The sequence below is a fragment of the Eubalaena glacialis genome, chromosome 1, assembly GCF_028564815.1.
Source record: "Eubalaena glacialis isolate mEubGla1 chromosome 1, mEubGla1.1.hap2.+ XY, whole genome shotgun sequence".
NCBI lineage: Eukaryota > Metazoa > Chordata > Mammalia > Artiodactyla > Balaenidae > Eubalaena > Eubalaena glacialis.
The window spans coordinates 165,209,691-165,236,797 of record NC_083716.1 but is presented as its reverse complement, the minus strand read 5'-3'; the positions used below and the strand labels follow the sequence as shown (position 1 = coordinate 165,236,797).

General features: G+C 41.4%; 1 protein-coding gene across 4 annotated transcripts in view; it reads right to left on the bottom strand.

Moving 5' to 3' along the window:
* GPD2 (glycerol-3-phosphate dehydrogenase 2) overlaps nt 1–26,713 on the bottom strand; it is a 136,153-nt gene extending 109,440 nt beyond the window's left edge. Inside the window, exon 1 of one of the 4 annotated variants that reach the window (XM_061200333.1) lies at nt 26,651–26,713. The gene's annotated coding sequence lies outside the window, so the exon portion shown is untranslated. Of the gene's footprint in view, nt 1–23,400; nt 23,499–23,668; nt 23,687–24,086; nt 24,141–26,650 lie in introns of those variants that run through there. The other 3 variants (XM_061200351.1, XM_061200341.1, XM_061200325.1) reach the window with 3 other exon arrangements.
* Nucleotides 26,714–27,107: the final 394 nt, after the last annotated feature.

Genomic DNA, 27,107 nt, shown 5'->3' with positions numbered 1-27,107 from the left:
ATCATGGCTGTTGACTACACACCCTAAAATGTTTCATAAGAAAACATCTACTTCATTATATAAAAAGGGTTCAGGTGCTATAAAATAGTGCGCAGGCACTGTGAATCAAATGAAAAGGTTTTTAACACATATAGATGATAATGAACTTTAGTCAAAAGAAATATACCCTAAGAAAATTTCAATTAATTTAGCATGTTCAGAAAAGGAAGTGCTTAAGATAATTAAGCTTCTATTTGCCTGGATCTTAATCAGAGATCTGTTTTGTTGTTATCCAATATCATATATTTTTAAGAAATATGGCATTAAGAATTAGGAAAAACTATCTACTAAATATAGGGATTTTGTTAAGGCTCAAAAAAATCTTAAAGAGACTTAAGATCATTATTCCAAAATCTCTTTTTTTTGAATAGGACAGATGTAGAAGGTTTGAGAATCTGCCTTAGAATGTTATGAGCACAAACAAAACTTTGAAAAACTGGCTTTTTTTTTTTACTTCAAAATGCTGATACCAATTGAGTTAACTCAGCTTTATTCATTATTTTTATCACCAAATACAAGGAAAATGTACCAATTCTTTCAAAAGTTCCAGTAGCAATTGCATTATATATGTCATTAAAAATGCATTTTAGGAAATACTTGTTGAAGATAGTTTATGAAATCCTGGGTTCATAAAAAACTATGATATAATTTTTTATGATAATTAGTTATAGCACAATAATTTCAGTTAATTTAATTTACTTACATTGTAAATTTAAAAGTTCTGAATTTAATTACAGCTCTATTAATGCGTAAGACATCATTGGGAGTTATAACAGAGACCAAAAACTATATGGGGTGGGGAGGCCATTTATTCCGCTTCCTTGAGCTGGAGAAGATCCCCAGGAAATAAAGCTAACCACTTTTTACATCCTGTAACCACTTTTCCCCTATAGCCTGCTGAAATTTGCATTTAAAATTCACTCCCCTACATATCTAATAATCCATTGCATGTATAAATCTAACTATCAACAAAGGGTCAAATTACACACAAAAAGCATAGATGCAAAGAAAATCTAAGATGTACTACATCAAAATAATCATATTTGATATTATTTAGCTTAGTGATGACACTCCCTAAAAATGTCTCACCCTTAAGGAAGTAAGAATCAGACAACAGGAGAGAGAGACTGCAGTCATTCATATTTCTAACAGAAATTTCTTTCAAAAGTATGGAATACATATCATACAACAGTTTGTAAATGCTCCATCCCCTGGCCCCTCAGAAAGGATAAGAAAAGATAGTAGGTCTTCACCTATGCAAAAGTAACAAACAAAGCTGTATTTCCATCTCAGTCATCTTGGCTAAAACAGTCTTGGTCATAAGATCTTATTCTCCCCACTTGAATGATGCATCCTCTCCAAGCCTCTCCTTTTTAGATTTTTCTTTTCTTCTTGAAAAGGACGGGCGCACACCCCAAGTGGAAAGCTTTCAAGTACTAGACTATAAACAAGTCTAGCCACTGAGCATGAGATACTGTGTACCAACATTACACAGCTAATACCCTAGCATCTGACAGTCTAAAATTGAAATAGCATGCACAGGAGAAGATCAACGGTTCTACTCAATATTCTTGCTAAAACTGCCACCCCCCCCCCCAAAAAAAGTACACACACACCAAAAACCTCTATATTCTTTTAATTCTTGAAATACCATATTAAAAAAGAAAATCACCAGTGGGTATTCTAGAAGGAGAGATTAAGGAGACTCGCCTTGTAATTCCATCTATACCACTAACTTGGTTTGTGATTTCAGGCAAATCATTTGAATTTGCTGATCTTCACTCCACCTATAAATGAAGCATCTTTGAAAATGTCCAGATCTATTTTAACTTTAAATTTGTATTATTTTATGGTTTTTCTTCATTCAATAGGTGCAGGGGGGAAAAAAAAAAAACCTTCTGCACTAAACTTGGTACTACCTTAATATCCTATTTATTTAGCAATGTTGGATGATTAAGGCTTGCATTCATTCTTTCATTCAATAATTACTTACTAATCATTTAACATATGCCAGGCACTAAACATACAACTGAGAACAAACATAACAAAAATCCCTGCCTTCTAAGAGCTTACATTTGAATGGAGTTTATAGTTTTTTTTTTTTTTTTTAAAGTCTAAACTATTTTGAATTTAAATATTTCAAAAATACAAATCACACTTTGTCTTCTTAAAAATATTAACCAGGAATTCAATTATTGATGACTTGGAGCCATCCTTATATACATTAGACTATGCTGCTAGGGTAATGTCCTCAGGAACAGTTGAATACTATTACCTCTTTACTCAGTGGCTCCAAACCACACTGCTCCCATTTGAATTCTTCCTGTATCTGCTTAATAAAGTTTTCCTGGTTCTTCAAACTATCGGGCTGATGGTAATTTTCCCTTTTGATCTTTGAGCTCTCCAGCTCACTTCTAACTTGTTGCCACTGTGGTCAGAAAAGTGAGAGCCAACTTAGCTAAAACTGTGTTTAAAATACAAATAAATAACTCTGAGCAAGGCAAAAGGAGCAACTCATTAGCATTCTAGCTTTTGGATTTTCAACATTCTGGCTCTATTTATTCAAGGGCCTTTTTCCCCCTTCCTTCCTTTGTTCTAGGTCAGTGGATCTTACCAGATAATGTCTTACCAGAAGTTTACGGTACACAGTGTGGATGAAACAAACTACACAGGTCTCCGATGAAGATTAAGAATTTCAAGCCAGGTATAAGCACATAGTCCAAGATAAGAAAAAGAAAATTCTTATTTCATTTCTGCCTCATCTGAACAAATTCACATTACATATATGAAAAAAAATATGGCAAAGCTGTATGCTTCTGCTCTAGAAACAACTAGAACCTTCTTTCTGTGCTCTCTTGGATTTAAGGAAAAGATTACAGATAAATGGGCCAAAAAAGAAGGTATCTGCCACTCTTAAAAACTTCAAAATTCATTGTTGGAAACTGGTTTATGAAAAATGCACTTACCATTGGTGAGGGAGAGATTAAAATTGTACACTCTAAGAAAATAATGAAAGCAACAGTTCAACAAAACTCAGGGAAGTATCACTGAAGGAACTACCCAACTAAGGAAGATGAAAAGAGGAGCATTCATTCCTACAACATGGATTCAACTCGGATTGACTGAATGTCTGCTATATCCTCAGCATTGTTCTAGGGGCTGGCAATTTCTCTGCTCTCATGGATTGGGGGAAACAAAAAATAAACCTATAAACAAATTTAAAACTTGAGTACTTTGAAACTGACAAGTGCTATGAAGAACATAATTAGGTTGGAGAGTGACTGGGGGTAGGAGGGATCTACTTTAGATAGAAAGTCCATGCAGGTTATTTGGCACAAACGTAACTGAGGAGGCAGAGCCAGCCACACAGGGATCTAAGAGAAGGGCCTTCTACACAGAGGGGACAGGCATACAAAGACACACAGCAGGTGTACGCCTGGCCTCCACTGGACACTGAAAGGCTACTGCAGAGGCACCACAGTGAATCAGGTGGGCAGTGGGTTCCAGATCAGGTCAGAGAGCCAGACATGTGCCAAGTCACATATGACTTCCTTCTAGCAAGGTGTTTATTCTGACAAGATAGAGATAGCAAATCAGTGGAAGGTCCTAATCGGTGCAATGATACAATGGAATTTATACAGAGGGAGGGAGGAAAGAAGATCGACCCTAGCTACAGCGTAGAGGATGCTTTCCAAGGAAATAAGAGTAAAAGCAGTTGCTTTTTCTTAAGGACACCATTAGCCCTGTTCATAATGAGTAGATGAAAGTATGAAAAAAGGAGGTAATGGGGAGAGAGAGAGGAAGAGTTAATCAATCATATGAGAAAATAGTAAAAAAATGTAAACCACAATCAAAAATAGGATTCTGTAATAGGAAAACAAACACTTCAGAGATACCTTGAATATAAATGTCTGCTGAACTTACACACTTGAAAGACTGTTCCAGCCCATTCAGTCTAGCAAGCTGGTAACAAAGAACAGAGTGTCAACTGAGAGAGCCTCTCAAATGCCAACAGCAGAGGTCTTTTTTATACTTCTATTCCCCCTTGGGCTAGGGTATGTTGCAGGTGACTTTCCCCCCCAGCAACTCATGATATCTTGAACTGATTTTGAACTCATATTGGAAAAGAACCCTAGGTCACACCTCAACAAGCTGAGGCACTCGGAACACTCCCCACCAACCACACAGGCAGGGCGCTAAAGAGCTGTGTGAAACTTACTGACACACTGAGTATAGAGGTAATAGACAAGAGAGACTGCATATGATTAATTACAGTTATTTATATTTATGGGTTTGAATCTTGAGGATGTCTGGCCTCTCCCCATTTTATTTCATAATTTTCCCCCTGCTGGAGACTGAAGAGCAAAAGTCAATTGCCTGAGTGTTGGCATCACACTGGAAACTAAAGGGCCATGCATTTCAATTCCAGCTCAAGAAACACTCTGGCTGAGCAGATGTAATTCACCAGACCCCAGTGGGCTAGGCTCGCACTGTTGTCAGTCAAAGCACATAGCTGATGGAAATCAGCAGAGCACATTAGCAATTTATACTCGACAGCCTCTTCTCAACCATAAATTTTGAGATAATGTTAAGTGAAACCCAAAGTTAATCCAAAAAATTTAGCCCATAGTTGAGCCTGTGATTTTACCACGAGGCCGTCAGGACTTACAAAAATGACTTACAAAATGGTATTTCTAATAGGACTCCTGTCAAAACGCCAGGTTCCAACATCCACGCAGCGACCTTCAGGCATGACCTCACCCAGTGCACTTGTGCCTACTCCCTTGGTCATTAGTTTGGCAGCAGCAAGAGCGTGGTTTGTTTTTCAGGCTGTATCTTGAGGCTCCGCAGCGATCACAGGACAGGCAGTCAGCAACCGGAGCCAGACCCCCACCCTGCGACAATCTCAGCCTCAACAAAGCCACCTGAGTTTTCTGGACTTCAGATTCCTCACATAAAAGATTGAGATCATCTAGACATTTCCTTTTTCATGCATTGCTAGACCCCATAAGCTTGGCTTTCTGCTCTCCAGAGTCTCCTGCCATTTTTCCCATCCAAACTGGACCACAAGGGTAGGTCACTCACCAGGCCAAAATGACTGCCATCCTCTTACCCCACTCTGACTTGAAATAGCAACATTTTTATGCTGGTAATAATTATAAATGTCTAGAAATAAGCGGGCAGCCTTAAATAAGTTACACATTCTAAAATTTCTTGACTGCTTAGGAATTAATTCTTTCTGGGTTGATTACACTCTGGATAGAGGTAGGGTAATGGGCAATAGAAAATTAATTATGAAGAGAACAAAAGTAGATAAAATAGTATCTGTGTGTGTTTATGTTTTAAAGTATATGTGCATACACACACACACACACACACACACACACACACACATAAAGGCTAGAAGGACATACCCAAAAATATTTAAAATCTTATCTTTGAATAGTAGGGTTGAAAGTCATTTTTATTATCTTCCTTGTGTGTATCATTTTTTAAATTTCTAAAATGATCACATGTTATTCTTGTAATAAGAAAAAAAAAGAAACAACCAATCTGTGTGTATATGTGTGAGTGAGAGAAAAGAGAAAAAAAAAAAAAAAAATAAGAGCTCTAAAGAGCACCGTGCAGATAGATAGCTGACATTTGACTAAATCCCATATCATTTGACTACTACTTGAGTGATTTTCCTGTTACACAACTTTTCTCATCTTTAATGAACTAGATAGAGTAAAAGACCCACACAGAGAAGGAAAAGGATATTTTGCCTTTAGATTTATTAGGACTCTTGGAACAAGAACTAGAAAATGTCACAGAATTATCTACCTTATTCTGAAGAACAGTCTCTACCCTAACTGGGCTGAATTTGCCTCGAGCATCTGACACAATAACTATTTAAGCCTGAGTTAACCTACCCCTAAACTAGTCTTGAATTTCTAGTTATTTCATATTACATCATCTCAGGGATTTAAAGTTTAAGATAACATCAAAAATCCCAACAACTAATCAAACCAGTGACTGCAAACCTGATCGAACTTACTGGCCTTTAGTGTTCCCCAGGATTCAACTCCATAAACATAGAAACTCTTCTGCCAACAACACACCCAGGGGACCCCTCCACGGTGCCAGCCCTGAAGGAAGCCACAGGTACACGGAGAAAGCACAGACCATCCTAGACGGAGGCCAACACTCTCTCCCTTTCCCTGCCCCGTGACAATTCAGTGCTTACACGCAGGAACACAGCTACTCCCCTAGGCATAACTGGGATCCTTCTGTCATAGGGTGCTGTCCTTGGCATATTCAAACCACACCACTGACCAGTCAATAGAACATTCTCTGCGGGAGGTAGCCAGTGTAGAGGTCATCAGAGACCCCCCCCCCGGATTGAATTCCAACTCAGTCTCTTACTAGCTGTGTGACTGACTGTGAGCTTTCGTCTTCTCATGCATAAAATCGCATCTGTTTCGCAACTTACATTGAAAATTTGAGATAATGTAGATGAAGAGTAGAAGTATATCTGCTGTCAACAACTCCCATTACTCATACGTAACTTGCAATGGGTCCCCACCCATGCAGTGCTGAACAGGGCGATACAGATTGTGGTTAGAGAGAACAAAGGCAGCCGTAACCTAGCTTTAGCCCAAGCAGCGCTTGGCTCTGACCAAGCAAGTGCACTTAAGACTCCCAGGTTGGGGAAATGAATCCTGTCAGTCATTTCTCTTGAAAAAAAAAATAGTAGGCAGGTCTCTTCCAGCATTTCTCTAGCATCTCTCCCCCAAATAAACATTCTTTTCCACAGAACGGATACCATTATTTGTGGAGCGTTCTATCAAAAATAAAAACCCTGTAAAGCCCAGCATCTAATGCAGATCTGACTCCAGGCCACAGGTTAGCTGTTCCAGAGGTCACAGGACGCAGCAGGCTCTTTTGCTTTAGGTCAGACTCTGAGTGCGTGGAATCCAATGTTTATAGTCTATCTCCAGTAGTTCAATTAGTCAGCAGATTTAAAACCATCTCTGTAAGAGGCTTTATCTAAGGTTTGTGTCCTGAGTTAACCCAACTCACTGGGAAAACTTTGACCCATAAGAGTGGTTTTTTGTCCTCCATTCAGAATATTTCCTGGTATTTATTGTTAGTTCAGAGAGGGTGAGGAATTGCTTTCTGGCTCTATCACAAACCTTGAACACCCTCTACCTTGGGAAAAAAATACTAATATAAAAACAAAATGCTACCAAAACAGTCAACTCTATGAGTCAATGTATTTTTAAAGAAACTGAGATATTTCTCAAGAATGTGTCCCTTCTTAGGATCATGCCCTTATCCCAAGATGTAAAAACATATACCGTGACTCTGACTAACTACACAGCAAGAACCTAGGAACAAGAGTCATTTAAGTGCCCAAAGAGTCTTGTTTGGCCATTCATTCAGTGCATGCCAACCACTAGCCAACAGTCTATTGTGTCCTCCAAACCACCTTTGCCCATGTCCACACAATCCCGCCCGCTCCCCCCGGATGCCTCCATCACCCCTCAACCCACCCTTGCCCTCTTACCACCACGTCTCGTCCACTGACAACAAGCAGTGACTCACTCCTGCCACCTCATCTCACATTTGCTCTTCCCACCCTTTTCTGACTAGATTCTGATTGCTGATGTCTGATTTACATTATCTCAATTCTTCGTTAAATATAATTAATCAGTTCATAGGATCAAGGGAACCAAGGTCTGAAGAGACCTAAAAGGAACTGAACATCTTGACCAAGGTTCCCAAAGGCTCCACACACCAATCCTGCCAACTGTAAGCGGGCACTGGAAACCACCCGGTCAAGCATACCGAACCAATACCAGAAACCCACATTTGTTTGAGGTTCTTTGGGGGTATAACTGCAAAAGTTAATGATTACAACTCAACATAAAGCAATGACGATGGTGAACAAAATCACTGGATAACTCAAATAAAAGTCATTCGGTAAAAGAAAAAGAACACAGGACTAAGTCTGCCTACTCACTAACTACATGGTCACCAATTTTCCTCTGCTTTGTCAGAAAATTTGCCTCCACTATTAAAGAAAAAGATGGTACACAAAATATAGTTTATATTTTATAACAGAGAGGCAATATGTAAACTTAAATATGTATTGAGTTTTCCTTTATTCAACATATTCATTCAGCACCTACTGTGTTAAGACTGTGAGTAAACAAATGTGAATAATTTATAGTTTCTGTCTTTAAGGAACTCACAACTTGGAGAAGAAGATTCTAAAACAAATATGAGTGATACAAATAAGGTTTGGACTAGGGGCTAAGGGAGTAATTACCCATGGGGTTAATTAAGGGGAGGTAGGAAACATCATCAGGGCAGATTTGTGGAGAAAGCAATAATTAATCAAATGTTGAAGGTTCAACAGATCCAAGTGAACATGAGCAAAGACATGATTGTATGAATGAATACTGCATTTTCAAGAACAAGGGGGTGTAATATGTATGTCTAGAGAACAGGATGGTATACAGTAGTTATAAGTGAGGAGGTGAGGAGACTGAACAGGCAAGCAAGGGTAAAATCTCTGGAGATCTTATGTGCCAATCAAAGGATTTTGGTCTTTGTCCAGTAAGCAATGGATCACCAAAGAAAGCTTTCAAGCATATTGATGGCTACATACTGTGTTACAAGGACTGTGCTAGTAGGTTGATACATGTTATATTAATCCTCACAACATTCCTAGTAGGATGGATAGACACATTTGAATTTAAAGACCATCCTAGGGCTTCCCTGGTGGCGCAGTGGTTGAGAATCTGCCTGCTCAATGCAGGGGACACGGGTTCGAGCCCCGGTCTGGGAAGATCCCACATGCCGCGGAGCGACTAGGCCCGTGAGCCTCAACTACTGAGCCTGCGCGTCTGGAGCCTGTGCTCCGCAACAAGAGAGGCCGCGATAGTGAGAGGCCCGCGCACCGCGATTAAGAGGGGCCCCCACTTGCCGCAACTAGAGAAAGCCCTTGCACAGAAACGAAAACCCAACACAGCCATAAATAAATGAATAAATAAATAAAATTTTTTAAAAAAAGATTTAAAAACATCCTCCCACTCCCCACTACCAGAAGCAGTGCTGGGAGATAAATTAAAAGGACACGCATCTGGGAGAAGGGAAATCAGGAGACTGGTTGTAAACATCCCAGCACAATCTCCTAAAGGTCCATACTAAGCCAATGACAGTAACAAGAGTGGAGAGCACACAGTCTAAATACGTTTGACTCTGATGATGGGACCCAGAAGCAGCACTCCTTAGCTTCTGTCAAATAGGAGAAAGCACCTCCCCCAGGGGTTGTACCACCATTTTGGCTGAGAAAGAGGCCCTCAGAGCACCTGGCGCTCCTGGCCACTTGAGAGCAGTCCCCAAGGAGGCCGTTATACTCCAGTTGGCCACCAAGCCATCAGGAGATGCCCTAGGGCTACAGATACGCTGAGGAGCCTTTTGCTCACCCTTGGCCACCACATCAACAGGAGCTGCCAGATGTCTGCAACCAGCTCCCCCCAGGACATCACAGGACTAACCCTAGCATGCTCCGCAATCCTCTTTACCTCAGTCATCACCAGAAGCCCAACCTGCCCCATTTCTCACCTTCTCAGACCTCTCTCCTCCCCAGTTAAGCCCTCTAGAACTCAAAATCTATCCTTTTCTTCTCTAGATGTTCCTTTCATCAGGCAATACCCTGAAAACATGGAGAAAGCAAGAATTTAATCTGAATTTTGAAGGCTGAAGCCTACCTACACTGTTTTCACAGCATCCCATTAAAGGGAGGTTGTTTATACTCTCATATTTAAGTCCAGCGTTCAGCCAGGATAAACAGGGATGGCTGTACCAGTTGCTAAAATATCAAAACATCTCTGAACCAGGTGATAACTAGCCCCTTTCCTAGGACCTTCCTATGATTAAGTGATTAAGTGATTAAAGAGTTAATGTGTAGCCTCACAAAAGGCTCCAGGACCCCACCCCAGACTAAAGATCTGTATCTGCAGTACCCATTCCATTTTAGTTGTAAATACTTTGAGTTAAACGCCTGCTTCTATTCTGCAAATCCCCCAGCCTGGAGATCATTAAGTGTCTCACCATTTCACCTTCCAATTTCTCCTCTATCCTCTTTCAAAAATCTTACCTGTTTTTTTTTTTTTTTTGAATTTTTGAATTTTATTTTATTTTTATACAGCAGGTTCTTATTAGTCATCAATTTTATACACATCAGTGTATACATGTCAATCGCAATCTCCCAATTCATCACACCACCACCACCCCCCCTGCCGCTTTCCTCCCTTGGTGTCCACACGTTTGTTCTCTACATCTGTGTCTCAATTTCTGCCCTGCAAACCGGTTCATCTGTACCATTTTTCTAGGTTCCACATATATGCGTTAATATACGATATTTGTTTTTCTCTTTCTGACTTACTTCACTCTGTATGACAGTCTCTAGATCCATCCACATCTCAACAAATGACCCAATTTCATTCCTTTTTATGGCTGCGTAATATTCCATTGTATGTATGTACATCTTCTTTATCCATTTGTCTGTCGATGGGCATTTAGGTTGCTTCCGTGACCTGGCTATTGTAAATAGTGCTGCAATGAACATTGGGGTGCACGTGTATTTTTGAATTATGGTTTTCTCTGGGTATATGCCCAGTAGTGGGATTGCTGGATCATATGGTAATTCTATTTTTCTTTTTTTAAGGAACCTCCATACTGTTCTCCATAGTGGCTGTATCAACTTACATTCCCACCAACAGTGCAAGAGGGTTCCCTTTTCTCCACACCCTCTCCAGCATTTGTTGTTTGTAGATTTTCTGATGATGCCCATTCTAACTGGTGTGCGGTGGTACCTCATTGTAGTTTTGATTTGCATTTCTCTAATAATTAGTGATGTTGAGCAGCTTTTCATGTGCTTCTTGGCCATCTGTATGTCTTCTTTGGAGAAATGTCTATTTAGGTCTTCTGCCCATTTTTGGATTGGGTTGTTTGTCAAAAATCTTACCTGTTTTGAAGTTCATGTCATTATACTTACCACTCATCACCCCTTCTTGTTGTCATCTACCCATCTACTGCTGTTTCCTCTCATTTGCTGATGACCTAAGCACCTGGCTGTTTCCCTTTCCAAACTCATAACTGTCTTCACTTCTGCTGTCTTCTACACCCACATGGAGGCCCCAGTTCCTAAAGCACCTCACCTCTGATGGTCTTCTCTTTGACCTTGCCTCAGCCACCTGCTCTCATTGTCATAACCTCTGATTTAGCATTATGATTACTTGCACCAGCTCTGAGACTTCAGCTTCAAGCGCCTTACATGTGAACAACACCTTCTCTTTTTCCAGCTCATCTACTCTGGTATTTCCATTCCAGCATCTTCTTGGCATTATCTGGTTTTCCAATCCATTGGCAATTTCCACTATCAGTTACACATTCACTTCCCTTTTTGTCCAGCTTATGGTCAAGGTCCATCATTGTAAACTCTCCCTTGCAAGCACCCTTAACGCCCTTGCTCCTCTCTTCCTTCTTCTTACTTATCTTGAAAATACTCAAGTTGATTAAGCCCAGCTATCTGCCCGCTGCACACCTCTACCTAAACAGCTAAAGAAACTGCCTGAAGAAAAAACCACATCCACAACTAGCCTCAATTAAATTCATGGCTACAAGTCTCTAATGGGCAATCCACATTGACCAGCAATCCTATTACATTTCCCAGGGTGTTTCAAAATAGCCAATTCAAATCTCCTCTTTTCCCAAACCTGTTTCACCCCATCCTACCCCAACATCATCACACGTCATTGGGAAAGAAGAACCACGAGATAAGAACTCTATCTTCCCACCACCCAAACCATGACCTATCAGCTCTGTACCCATTCTCTCTGCAGAGCTTCCTTTTACTATGAATGAAATGTTCCTGATCCTAGTGAAGACCAACCTCTTCATTTGTCCCTAAATCTCCCTTCTTGCCTCTTCAAGAATTGTACTCCAACAGTTATCCATCACTCTCTCCTGCCTTCATCAGTTTTTCCTCTCTAGTTAATCATTCTATCATTTCCTCTCTACTTAAACTCATTCTATTACTCTCTGGTTCTAAGAAACCCTCCCTTAACCAGTAACTTCTTCCAGGAACTTTTCCATTTCTCAGCTTCTCTTCATGACACAATTACTTGAAAGAGTTGTCTCTAAGCACTGTCTCTACTTCCACAACTCAATCCAATAAGCTTTTAAAAACATTTTAATGTCTCCTTTTAAAAACATTTTGAATTCTTAACTTCAGGGATACCACACCCTCCTGGTTTCCCTCCTATCCCACTGGCAACGCCTTCTCTTCTACATAATACAGTGCTCCAATGGCCCACTTCTCTATCTACACACTCTCCATAGGTAATTCCATCCAGTACCAAATACAACTATATGCAAATAACTTCTACCTCCATATCTTCAGCCAAAACCCCTCCCAGAATCTCCAGACTCCATTTATCTAGTTGTCTAACTGACATCTCCAAAGGAATGTCTAAGAAGCACCTCAAACTTAGCACAGCCAAAACAGAACATTTTACATCTTCCTTCAAGTACATGAATTGCTTCTCTCCCAATTCTCCTCTTCTCAGTTTATGGCCCAGCTGCTCAAGTAAAAAATGTAAGCCTTTGTCTCAATTCTTGTTTCCTCTCCCCAGAGAATTAATCTATCAGAAAGTTCAGTCAACTCACTTGGTTGCAAAAACAAATCCTAAATCCATCCACTTCTTTCCATCTTTAACACCTGCTCGTCCATACAACTATAATTCCTTAGTTGGGCAACTAAAATAGACTCTTAACTGGAGTCCTGCATCCAATCTTCCCTCCCCCACTTACCATAATCCAGTCCACTTTGTGTAGCCAGATCAGCCTTTGATAGCACACAGGCTCAATGGGAACAGCAACACTCACAAGGGGACAAAGTTGGTTCTTGGGGCAGAACGGTGAAAAATCTTACATATTATAATGAGCTGTGGTCCTCCAAAGCTCATCTCTACCCAACAAAATCTTATTTTTTATATTTAAGGAATACATTCTTGCTAGGGAAATATTAATTTAAATTTTTAATTAATTAATTTCAATTTAATTTTTCTTCTTGGAAAGACAAAATGAAAAAAAAAAAAGTTGAGAGACACTATGTTATAGCAAAACCAAACCATTTCACTTACCAGCACATAATCCTCCAATGGCTTATATAACCTCAGAAGGAAATCTAAATGCCTTATCCTGGCTTGTACAGCTCTATAGGATCTGGCCCTTGCCTACTTTTTAAAGATTCTCTTGGACACTATGGTAGGTTGAGTTGTGGCAGTGTAAAGATATCCACATCCTAAATCCTGGTACCCATGAGTGTTATCTTACATAACAACAACCAAAAAAAAGACTTTGCAAATGTGATTAAATAAAGGATCTTGAGTGGAGAGATTATCCTGAATTATCAGAGTGAGCCCCAAATGCAATCACATGTATCTTTATAAGAGGGAAGCAAAAGGGAGATGTGACACACACAGAAGAGAAGAAGGCAATGTGACCACAGAGGCGAAGATTGGAGTGATGCAGCCAAAACCTGATGAATGCCGGCAGCCACCGGCAGCTGAAAGAAACAAGGAACGGGTTCTCCCCTAGAGCCTCAGAAGGGAGCATGGCCTGCCAACACCTTGATTTTGGCCCAGTAATACTGATTTTGGACTTCTGGCCTCCTGAACGAAGAGAGAATAAATTTCTGTTGTTTTAAGCCACCAAGCTTCCGGTAATTTGTTTAACAGCCACTGGAAACTAATACAGATACCTCTGACTCTCGCTAAGTTCTGGGTTTATTTACCTTCTTCTGCCCGTCAGATGCATCAAGAATACAATTAGGGTTTCGGCACCAGCTGTCTCCTCTGCCTGGAATGCTGTGCTCATCTCTGTACAGCTAGCTCCTGCTCACCCAGGACCCAGCTCAAATGTCAGCTCCTCAGAGAGGCCTTCCCAAACCATCCAACTCCAAAATAATCACAGCTCTCATCAGCTCATACAACTCATCTTTATTTAATCATGATTATTTCTTCCCTGCACCCCCCAGAATGTTGCTAGGGCTCAGGGTGGGCCACCCCAAAATATGCACAATGGCATATTGATTACTTTGGATTCAAGTTCCTTAAGAAATGGTGAATGCAAGAGGGACAGTCTGACTCTCCTTTCTGTCTCCCTGAAAGTAAGAAATAAATCTCTCATGTGAAAGGTACACTCCCTGCATCTGGAAGTAGGACACCCTTTAGGCCAGAGATAGGGAATTTGGGCAGAGATGCCTATATAAACAAATCTTGTTACTTCTTCAAGCCCAAACTCTGGTTAGGTTCCTTACTAATTGAGCACCAAAACCTAAATTTCTTTGTCCTGTCAATTCCTCACAAATTTATTGTTTCTTTGTCTAAAAATATAAAAGCTGCCTGCTTTGGCCACTTCTTATGTCCCATTTCAATGAGACCTCTGAGTGTATGAATTAAAATTTGTTTTTCTCCTGTTAATGTCTTATGTCAATTTTGTTACTAATCCAGCCACAAGAACTCAAGACAGGTAGAGGGGAAAATTTCCCCCTCCCTGACAATGTAAATGCTACAAGAGAAGAGATTGTATCTGTTTTGTACACCACTATAATTTTAATTTGTAGAAAAATGCCTAGCACATATTAGGTGACTGATAAACTTAACAAATGAGTGGATGATACAGGTGGGAGAAAGGATGGTGGTGCTCTTCAATGAGAGGAAAAACATCCTGGGGGCGGGGAGGGGGATTATGAGTTCTGTCTTGACTGTGGAAATATCCACTGAGTCTGAAATCAAGGAAGAGGTCTGGTTGGGGATGTTCATTTGAAATCATCGAAATCAAAGATATAGATGTGCTTGATGGTACAGAGAACATCTACAATGAGAAGACAGTGAACTAAGAACAGACCCTGGGAACTACAACATCAAGGGGAAGAATCTGCAAAGAGACCCATAAGGAGTAGTCCAAAAGAAGAATGAAGTGTCATGGTAGCCTGGTGAAAGTTCAATTTCACAAAGGAGGGAATCAGCAGAATCACAGAAATTTCAAGCAATAAGCTCCTATGGATTTGCCAGTCGGGGAGAAACCAATAATCATAAAAAGAACAGATTCTTCTAAGGTAGAAGCCAAATTTTCAACAGTTGCAGGGTGAATGGAAGGTAATGAAGTAGAAAAACAACATATAAGATACTTTCAGGAAGTGTAGCTTGAAAGAAAGGAGAGAATGAGCATGTAGTAGAGGGGAGTGAAGAGAGGAAGAATAGTTTTGGGTTTTGGTCTTGTTTGTTATTGTGATGGGAGAATCTTGAACATTCTTGTAAATATTTAAAATGCAGGTGAACATGGAGAAACTACATAGAGTAAGCTAGCTGAAGAAATGGGGGATTTAGAGTATCAGGGAAAGCATAAACTCTGGATAACTCTACCTCTAAGTTGGTAGTTAATGATGGAGTTAATATATTCAGATACAGGGAAGATGTGGAAAGGAGAACAAAATATTAAGATATCAAAATATTGACATGATATCTCTGTTTTCTCAGTATAACAGGAGGCAAGGACACTGTGAAAGGTACAGCTAACTCTTCACCAAAGACCCATAATCTCTTCCTCTCCCAGCCAGACTAGACTTTCCAATCTCCCCTTGTTGATAGGTGTGACTGCGTACCTGATTTCTGGCTGATGCTATGTGAGTGGAACTGTTACATTCACTTCAAGACTAAGTATTTAGAAAGTGGATATGCTTCTTCTCTTTCAGAGAAGCTGAAGACGCTTGAAAACAAAGTCCTAAGGGATGGCAGAATCACAAAATGAAAGGTTCCAGGATGCCTGAGTCATCAATTAGAGGAAAGCCATCCACCAACCAAGACTATGACATGATCAAGAAATAAACGTCTGTTGTGTTTGTGCTTTTATCTATTTTCAGATCTTTCTGTTAGAACAGTTTAGCCTGCTCTAACCACTAACGATCATCTTCTGGTAAAGAAACGCACAGTGGGATAAAATGCTCAAAGAAAATGCGGAAGGTTTGGAAAAACTACGGGGAGAAACAAGAAAAGATGCTGTCTAGAAACAGGCAAAGATAAAAGAATTGCCCTGTGGCTAAAGCTAGAGAACATAAATTTGTAGGTGCCTCCAGTTTGCATGATGGTGTTCATTTTCCCACCAGCATTCACAAACCCAGGTGTAGGAGTGGAAAAGGCAGATTGATACCAAGTTGCAGGTTGTTTCCACATTCATTAAGACTAAAGAGGATTTTAACAATGTCATGGTTCCTAGAAGTCAAATCAAAAGAAATATTGTTTTCCTCTTTCTGACTTACTTCACTCTGTATGACAGACTCTAGGTCCATCTACATCTCTACAAATGACCCAATTTCATTTCTTTTTATGGCTGAGAAATATTCCATTATATATATGTACCACATCTTCTTTATCCATTCATCTGTCAATGGACATTTAGGTTGTTTCCATGTCCTGGCTATTGTAAACGGTGCTGCAATGAACATTGGGGTACATGTGTCTTTTTGAATATTAATGCATATATGTGCAATCTAGAAAAATGGTACAGATGAACCTATTTGCAGGGCAGGAATAGAAACACAGACATAGAGAACAGACATGTGGACACAGGGGGTAAGGGGAGGGTGGGATGAACTGGGAGATTAGGTTTGACATAAATACACTACCATGTGTAAAACAGATAGCTAGTGGGAACCTGCTGTATAGCACAGGGAGCTCAGCTCGGTGCTCTGTGATGACCTAGATGGGTGGGATGGGCAGAGGGTGGGAGGGAGGTCCAAGAGGGAGGGGATATATATGTACACATATAGCTGATTCACTTCACTGTACAGTAGAAACTAACCCAACATTGTAAAGCAATTTTACTCCAATAAAAATAATAAATTTAAAAAATAAAGAAAAACATGGAAAACAAGAAAAAAAAAGGAATATTGTTTCAGGCAGGCATACTGTGCTATGCATTCAATGTCTGAACAAATTCAGCATCACTGGTGGAAACTGTTGACCCACAGCACCAAGTATTAGGAAGTGAAGTATTAAAAGGCAAAGTTCAATGAGTCGAGCAGCGGAATCCAAAGTAGCAAAAAAAAAAAAAGGGAGTTTCTGTCATACTGGAACATAACTGTGGCTTTGAGTAAGTCACTTATGTTGTTTGGAACTCGGTTTCCTCACTGATGTAACAGGGTTCACTGTTGATATATGAAATAATGTGTGCAAAGTGCATAGCACAGGGCCTAGAAAAAGTGATTGCTCTAAATGATACTTATCATTATAATTTATTATCAATAATAAAAAGACAGCGTTGGGTTAGATCTTTAACCCCCTTCCTATTTAAAATTCTGTGAATATATATTTTTTAGATAAATATCCCAGCTACTTAATAGTGGGTTGGGACAGGGGAAAGGGCAACATAAAGAAAGAGAGAAGTGAAAGGATATTTGTTGTAACAGATCCTATGAGCACAAGCCAGGAGGGAGAAGCAGGGAATGCAGCATCCTCCCAAGTGACTGCCACATCTGGAGAGGCTGAGAGAAAGGACATCCCAAACTCGGGGAAGTAAGAGGAAAAGTTAGGCCAGGTCCAGAGGTGAACAGAGCCCACTGACCATGACTGGCTTCCCCTTGCAAGACACAAGAGCAATAAAACACCCCGCACTTTTACGGCTTTAAATTCACACAGTTCTGCCACCTTATTTTACAGAGGAAGAAACTGACAGGTGCAGAGACTGACCAAAGCCACAGGCAGGTGGCTATAATGTGACTTCAGGGATGCACAGAAGTAAACACTTGCCCACCGCCAAAGCTCCTTCCACTTAGCCTACATAAATGGTCCCTAAGGTTTTGTCCCCTTAGAATCCAGAGACCTTTGACATAGCTACAAGCTAATTTTATCAGTAATCTTGTTATGAATTAATTTTCTGGATTCTTTCTTAAGAGATTGGATTAGGTAGGCAGGTGGGGAAAAAGGGAGAAGTTAGTGAAGAGAAGGGAGCCCTAAGAGCCCTGACAAAGGTGACTCCTTAGCAGATCTTAAATGACCTCCTCATTTGCAGATTCCTCCACTGATTTTCTTCACAGATTGCTTTTATAACTTTGGTTCAAATGCAGCAATTTCCTTTCCTCCTCCTAAAACAAATATCCTTTAGATAGAAGAACTGCCAAATGTATAGGGAGAAAGGGAGGCCTGAAAAAAGATAAAGATTCAGTTTAACTGATTATCTGAAATGCATCTGCCTGTGTGTTACCTGCTGTCCAATCACACCCCAACCATTTCTATCACTTATTCTTGGTAATTAAGGGATGAGTGAATTATGAGTCAATCATTCATTCAACAACTATTTACTAGGTGTCCCCACATGCATGGACTTGGGTTGGGCACATGAGGTCTATAAAATTGTGTAAGATCCAGCCCTTGCTCTGCATGATCTTCTGCAGGAAAGGAAATTATGCATGTTTTCAAATAATGACCATACACAGGACTAAATGAGATACTTATGAGTGGCATAAAAAGAGTAGTTGAAGAGTTTAGGAAATGTACAAAACACTTCTGACTGGGGTAGTGAAGGAAAGCGTCACAAAACTGGTAGCCTGTGGTCAGGACATTCAAGGATTGGTAGGATTTTAAAGAGGTGAAGTAGAAGGAAGAACATTAGCATAGGGGCAGCAGTAGGAATAAAACAGATCTAGAGAATTTCATGTAGTCCAGTTTGACTGGATCACGAGGAAGAGAAGGGCAGAAGTTTAATATTGGGGCAAGACCGGAAACGTCCATGAATTCAAAGATAAATATTTAGAATTTAATGCAATAGGGCAGAGTGACCGACGGAAGGGTGGAACAAAGAGTGATATGATCAAAGCAGTTCTGATATTACAGCAGCGAAACAAAACATCCTTTCTTTCTTCAGTTTAAACAAAAGGAAAACGACTTTTGAGAACCTAGTACTCTGAGCCGTACTATTTTCATCACTTTTCAAATACAGGTAGAAATTCATTGTGTTTTTTGTTTTGTTTTGTTTGTTTTTTAATTTATTTATTTATTTTTGGCTGTTCGTTTCTGTGCGAGGGCTTTCGCTAGTTGTGGCAAGTGGGGGCCACTCTCCATCGCGGTGCGCGGGCCTCTCACTATCGTGGCCTCTATTGTTGCGGAGTACAGGCTCCAGTCACGCAGGCTCAGTAGTTGTGGCTCACGGGCCTAGTTGCTCCGCGACATGTGGGATCCTCCCAGACCAGGGCTCGAACCCGTGTCCCCTGCATTAGCAGGCGGATTCTCAACCACTGCGCCACCAGGGAAGCCCCCATTGTATTTTATTGAAACTCATAAAATCCCAATGAAAATTTTCCGAAAATGTTTACCTTGAACATCAACTTTCGTTCCTAGTGTGAATAACCAACCAGACTTAGTGGTCACTGGTGCATATGAGGTAAGTAATAAAGCTTTCTAAGCATGTGTCAGCAAGTCATACTCGAAGACCGTGTCATTTGACAGTAGCAGCTTCTAGAAATCTCATTTTCAGAAAACAGCCTCTCTGTTATAATTTGTGGGGTTTGAAGGATATAGGTGGATAATCAAATATGAAATTCCACAGAGGATATATCACTATTTAAAGAATCTGAGGCTAGAAAAATCTAAATGAAACAGTCATTCCTCACACTTTAACAGTATCTGACTGCTACAGAATAAAGTACACTAGTAATCATTTCATTTTGCCAAAAAAAGTAAAAGATATCCCCAAGTAATGCTTTGGAGTTTTGTTAATACATTTTGTCACAATAAATTTTTACTTAGGAGGGCAACATTTTCTATTAGTTAATTTTTCCCACTAATTTTAGTGAACTAACAGAACCAGAGCTTGACCTAATTAAAATCAGAAACTATGTTTTGTCTGCTGCACAAATCAGAAACCTTATTTTAAAAGAATCAACAGAAAATTTTCAACTGAAAAATGGGAAATAAGAACACAGATACGATATAGGAAGAAATATTTAACCCAAAGAACTAGTAAGAACTGCCAAAAAAAGGTGAAAATCCTGGGAAACAAGGGGGAAAAAAACCAAAACAAACAAACAAACAAAAATGGTCGCATTCACGTCAGGACACAAAATTAGAGTTCTAGACAAACTCTGACCAGTCATTACCTCAACATCCTCAGGTATTCAAACCATTAGCTCCTCAAGCTTCCTTTTCCTAAAATGCTCCTTAGATCAATCCCTGGTCAGGTAATACACGAAGAGGTCTAAAGTTGTTCGACATTTCCTGGCTTGTAGCCACATTGGCCCTTGTCTTTCTCACTTGCAGTTGAATCTGATCATCTCTCCCCGCCCTACATTTCTTTCCCCCATCACATCAACAATTCTAAAACAAGGAAATATACAACACACCCTTTTATTAGCTTCTTCTTCCTCTATAAAACAACTTCCAAGTTTCCTTCTTATCTCAAAGGTGATGAATCCTGATGGAATTTCCTGAGTATTTTGAAGAGCATCTAAAACCCCTTTTATAACACCGTCTAAAATTAGCCAGTTGTGGGGATCCCAAACTTAATGACTAGTAATTTTCCCCGGAAACTTCAGATGAAAACGATATCCTATTATATACAACTGGAGAGAGTAAAAGGCAGGCCATCTGACACTTTGTTTTAAGCAAGGGTGTTAAAAGTGGCAAGAATGAAAAGTTATAATTTTTAACTCCAATCCTGGGCTTTAAAACTTCAGAGACACAGTGAAAAGTATCATTTAGTTCATGTACAGAATTGTATTGTAGGTTTCTAATATGCTTTTCCATAGAAAGTTTACTTTTGAAAGTATATGATTGTTTGGCTTTTTAATACACTGAAGTACAAAATAGCAAACATTCTTGAAACAAAAATGATCCGCTGTAATCTTCAGGAAACTTTAAGTCTCTCTGTTGCTGAAGTGACATTCTCTTCACCACAAAATTGTCTCCAGCTACTTGAGCGCATGTTAACCTCTCCCTTCCTTAACTATTGGGTACGGGACTATGCAAGATCTTACGCTGGTCTCTAACTGTTCGACATCTATACATACGTTTTACCTTGTTAAATGAACTCTAACTTTCTCAAAAGCAGGATAACCATATTTTTCTTTACCTTGTTACTATATAATGCTGCACAAGACTACAGAAAATTTCATTCAAGAAGTCAAGTGTTACAGCTATTTGATTCCTAATGCTCTTTCTAAAGTGTTGCTTCTGTACTGAGGACAACCTAGTGAGTCTGGTTGTTGACAAGTAGAAAAAAAATCAAGTTCTGGAAAACCTGAGCAGAAACTTCATCACATTAAAAAAATAAAGAGGAGAAATTAGATAATGATCCGGAAATTGTTTCCCGTCTCTAATAACCATAGCTGCCACTAACTTCCCCCTCCCCCTTACTTCTATCACACACACCAAATTAACGGGGGAAAAACCTGGATAATTCATTCACAACATGCAAGAGCTAAATTATCCAACTATCTGCATTCTTTCCCCAAGTCTTCCCTTTTTGAATATAAAAAGTAAAATATATAAGAAAGAAGAAAGTAATATTTTGAAGTCTACTACCTGAAAGGAACATCACTAGTGATTTTACATGTGTTATATCATATATTATTATCTACATTTTGTCATTGAGACAACTGAGGCCCAGTGAGGTTGAATAGTTTCCCTAAAGCCAAAATCTCTGGTTTTCTTCCCCCACTACATCCAGCTAGAGTTTGTCCCACAGTTTAGCCACTCATGGAGAAAACATTTATCACAAACTAGTCACCACTCTAGGTACTGGAAATACGAAAGTGTGTGAGGCAGCCCACGCCCTCTCACAGAACGTACATTCTAGTAATGAAAGCAGAAACTAATAGCAAATGGGATAATTTGAGAGTTATAATTATTCACCAATATGACTTATGTACCATGATAGTCAAATATTTCTAAACATCTCTGAGATTAAATAGTTAACAAAAACAAAAGGGGAGGCATTGACGATTGGCCCTCTTGTCAATTACTGAGCTAAGCCATTGCGTCTTTTAATAAATCAGAGGGAGAGAGAAGGAAGCAGAGTATTAATGCTGCTCAGAATGTCTTTATAAAATAAAGTGACTATGTAAGATATCAGAATGGACAGCCCCAACAATGCTGGTTCTCAAACCCCAAATTCCATCTTTATCCATTATTACTAAGGTACCGCTGCATCATTTGACGAGTTGATTTGCAAAAATCAAGGGAATGTTGTAACTTGACATAATCCCCCTATGAGAAACACAGGATTCCAACATCCTCATCATAAGGTTCCCCAGGCTGCACATGGTATCCGTTGAGCAACGGCATCCAGCACTCAGACCATGGCCAGCAAGAACTGTGGCACTCAGAGACTAGAGTGGTCATAGCTACCAGGAAGTGCCTGGCCCCCGTGTGGCAGTTCCCATTACCCTCCACACTCCAAAACAAAACTTCACATCTATTAAACTTGGGAACGTATGCAAAATTGTTTTGTTTTAAGCAATGAGGACTCAGTGGAACCTACTTTTCCATCCCATACCTATTTATACAAGTATAAAAGTTGACTTAGTTGTCAGCTATTAGTTAGTTGTCTATAGCTGTCCCCCCCCCTTTCCCATGATATTTATAAAGTGTTGCGTAATTTGGGTTGGCCCCGTCACTAAGAGAACTTGCATGTGTACATTTCTTTGGAACTCCTGAGGAGGGTAGTTCCCGGAGTGAATGTTCCCCCGCAGAAGATGGAAGGCAGTCTAGAGGTCAAGGGCTCCAGATCAGCACTTCATTCACAGGGCTATACGTTCCTGCCAAAGCACGCTTCAAGACTATTTTTGACGCAGAAGTTACTACGTGGGGAGTAGGGGCTGTTTTAAGTTCATCAGGGTACACCTTCCATTTCCTCCTAAAAGTGTCACACTCCAGCAGCTAAGATCTCAAAGAAGCCTCAGTCCCCTTCTAGAATCTTTCCCTCCCTTGCTTCAGAAGGGAGCAACAGTCCTTCTTTTCAGACGAGCGGCGTCCACAAGCCATAAGTTTGCAGCAAACTTTCATTTAGACACCAACCCTCACCCCAAAGTCCTGCCACTTAACCAAGGAGGCAAAAGTATTCCACCCCACCGCCCTGCTCCCGGTAAGAATGAGCCCACGTTCTGTCGGTGCGGAAAAATTCTAAATCTCTCCCCAGATTCTGCCACCACCCACCCCAACACCGGACTCCACCCGGTCAGAGAGGGACCACCCCCCCGCCCCAGAACCCAGGGGGCGGGGGCACGGGGGTCTCCCGGGAAGCACACACCTTAGATTGATCCTCTCGCGCGAGGGGAGAGAGGGCAGAAGCGCCCGTTTCCTCGGGCCTGGGCGGAGTCTCTGACTCCCCCGAATCAGCGCCTCGGTCCCGATACTCGCAGCGAGGCGCGCGTGGATGTCACGCCCCGAACAAGCAGGGCGACTGTAACCCGACGCACCAGAGCAGCCGCGCCCCCGCCTCCCCCGAAACTCGCTCCTCCCGCTCCCCTCCCCGTGGGTTGACCCCGGCGGCGCGACCGCCACAAGCAGCCGGATACCTCGGGCCCAGGCTCCGCTGACCCAGCGGGGAAGCGCGGAAGTGGAGGCGGGGGACCCCCCGCCGGGAAGGCGGGGAAGCGTTGCGAACCAGCGGGCAGAGAACGAGCGAGGTCTCCGCCTCCAAATGAACATGACTAGACCGCGGCGAGGGGCCCGCGGGGATGGGCCGCGGCGCGGCGTGTGGTTGGCCCTGGCCCCAGGCCCCAAGTCCTGCCCGCGTCCTCGCCCGGCCTCACTCCAGACCCTCCGCCTCGCCTCGCCAGCCAGCTGGCGGGCCGGGAAGCCTCGGCGGGGCTAGGCCGGGGGAAGACGGCGGAGGTGTCGGATTTCCTCCGCCCTCCTCCTTGTGGGCCGCCCTCGCCACCTGCCCAGGAGAGAGGAGACTCGTCCGCCTGCACGCCGGCGGGGCTGGCTTACCTGATTTCTCGTTACTCGCCCCCGAATCTGGCTTCCCCTATTCGGCAGGCAGGCTTCCCTGAGCCTAGAAACGCGTCTGGGAGGCAGGCGGACCCCTGGGACCCCACCGTCAGAGCCCAGAGCCTTCGCCCGGGCTCCCCCCGCGCGCTCTGGAGGCGCGCCCGGCCGCCTGACCCCCGGCTGAATGTCAGCGAGAAGACCCGCAGGGAAGAGCAAGCCCAAGCTTCAGGGGGTGGGATGCTGAGCACGGGCTCCTCGGGCCCAGCCTCGTACAGGTGGGGGGAGGGGAGAGCCCAGGCAGCAGAGCAGCAGGCTTCCCAGTTGCACCCCCAGAACCGACCCTGCCCACTGAGCATGCCCAGCTCACTTGTTAGCACTAGAAGTGCTAGGCGAGGCCAAGGGGGCCCAAGGAGGACGCAGATGGGGATCAAATTGACCCATTTCTTTAAGGTCTTTCCTCCGAAGATCTCTGGGAGCTTTACACGTAACGTTTCTACCGTGGTATTGGAAAATACCCAGGGAAGGGTTGGAAAGGCCTTCCAAAAAAAAGCAGCCAAATTAGTTTGAAACAAAATCGCAGGGGTGGGTTTTTTTCAGCCAATTATTTCTTATCACTTACTAATTTCTTTAAATACCAGTTAATTATTATAATTGACCCAGAGGAATATGTAGTTTCATTGGGTCCCAAACTCATAGTAACAGGAAACCAGCCTATCCAATGGGTGGTCTATCCAGTGGAACAGAGGGGGATTGGGGCGGGGGGGGGGGGCTGTTAAATGATCAATACTAGGTTCGCATCCCCACACCAGTTGAATCAGTTGGTGGATGGAACCTGGACATCTTTATATTTTAAAACTATGGGTCTCAAAGTGTAGCTGGGGGAGCCAGCATCACCAGAAAACTTGATAGACATGCAGATTCTCGGCTTCAGTCCAGACTACCTGATTCTTAAACTCTGGGGCCAGGGGCCTAGCTGATTGAACAAGCCCTTCAGGCGATTCAGGTGCACACTACAGCTTGAGAACCACTGTTGAAACCTTCCCCCCACCCCATGATTCATGTGAGCACCCAGGCAGGGTTGAGAACCCCTCTAATAGACCATTGCTTTCACATTTTTTCAAATCCTAAACATTTGTCTAGAAGAGCAACACGTTGCATAGAAAAGGAATAATCTGGCAGAATTGAGGCGCCAGTCCTGGATTTTCTTCCCACTAATTCTCCCAGGACAGTTCAGTGCTTGGAAAATGGAGACAACATATTATTCACTTTTGTACCTAGCACAGTCCCTATAACATAGTAGATGTTCTATAATTGTTCATTGATATGGAATGAATGCTCAGGTGAACAATTTGTTCCGAGCCCTATTATGTCTGCTGTTTATTTTCCCCACAAGTCCTGGTCACCTTGCTAGCTAACAAGCCAGCAGGGATTCAGTTCTCATCAATAACCCATGACCATCCATGATGGTCCAATCCAAGTCAGACCCTGACGGAATAGAACATGGGAGGAGGTAGAGAATTTTGAGGTGAGAAAACTCAGAAGCACTGGACATGTTTTCACTTGCCAAGGCTGGGGCGCAAAGCAACCAAAGGAAAGCAGGAGGACCCTAGGCATTGGTGGAATTCAGGAAAGGTATCAAATGAAAAAGGTGTGTATGGGAGGGGTTAAGAGAGGAGAGATAAGAAAGCTTAACATGCATGATAAGCATACAGCTTACTCTGGATCTTTTTCTAAACAACCCACCTCAGCCCTCCTCTTCCCCATGCTCCATGCACATCTATTTTTTTCAACTACAGCCTTGAAAAAAATTTTTTAATTAGAAATCATTGTAAAATAATTACTTCCAATTGCTGCATAAAAACATAGCTGATTTGTAGTTATTCAACATAAATTAGGCATCCACTTTTATTCAAGGCTAAAGTGGTAAAAAAATTAACTTTTCAATATATACACTAGATAATTTCAAAATGCAGAGGTTTATGATCCTTCTGCTTTAAGACCGACAGAGACTTACAAAATCAAAAACTATTCCCTATTTACTCCATCAGTATCTTCTAGAAGGAATAAAGTATAAAAATAATTTTTCTCCTTTTAGCCTTGAACATAATGCTTTAAAACTTAGGTTACTATTTATGAGTACCTAAAGTAGCTTTCCACCTCTCTATCTCTGCCCCTGGGTCTTGCTTATTATGATAAGAATTCCACTGAAAGAATTTGGTTGCTGATTGAGGTATCTAACAGTAATGTAATTTCCCATATGAGTAAGCAATTTCTTTTCATTGTTAAGATAATTTTATGGGGAGGAGGGCAATAATCATTCATTTAGAAATTACTCTTCAGAATTAAGTATTACACTAGATACACAAACAATATTAAAAAGAAAAAAAGTCTTCCCTACACACATACACTTGCTACAGCTTCTCATGGAATTAAAACAAAACCAAACAAACATGTTGAGGGCTAAAAAGGGAGAAAACTGAGTGAGGGTGTAGGAGGGGAAGCACTTATCATAACTAAATTTAAAAACATGAAGTAATTATTTTAGCAGAAAACGATCTACTGACCTGACCAGTACCTCGGAGAAGTTAGAGTCTTAAGTGTTTCTCCTTGTCCTCATAAGCATGACTCGGCATTTGGAATGAAACTATGTTTACTGTCTTTCAGATTGAGGGTGTCAAATAACTTTGGTGCCACCTAACTCTTCTCATGTGCCTATGGAAACTTCAGGACTATCCTAAGTTTTCAGGCTCACATGGCTACCGAAATCTGAAAAGCTTTCCCCTTTTCCTTCGTTCCTATGTAAACAAAGCCTAAATTCGCCTGCCATTAATTTATCTTGCTTTTGTAGTGTTGTCAGGTAAATTTGGGTTATTTTCTATAGTCTAGTGTAACAATACAAGCGAGAAGTTCTTCCTTTCCCAAGCCTGGAGAGTAGGCTCCCTGACGCTTAGACATCTTCAACCCAACTGCTGGGGGTGACCTTTCCCCCAAATGGGGAACCTTCCATTGGTGATTCTATTA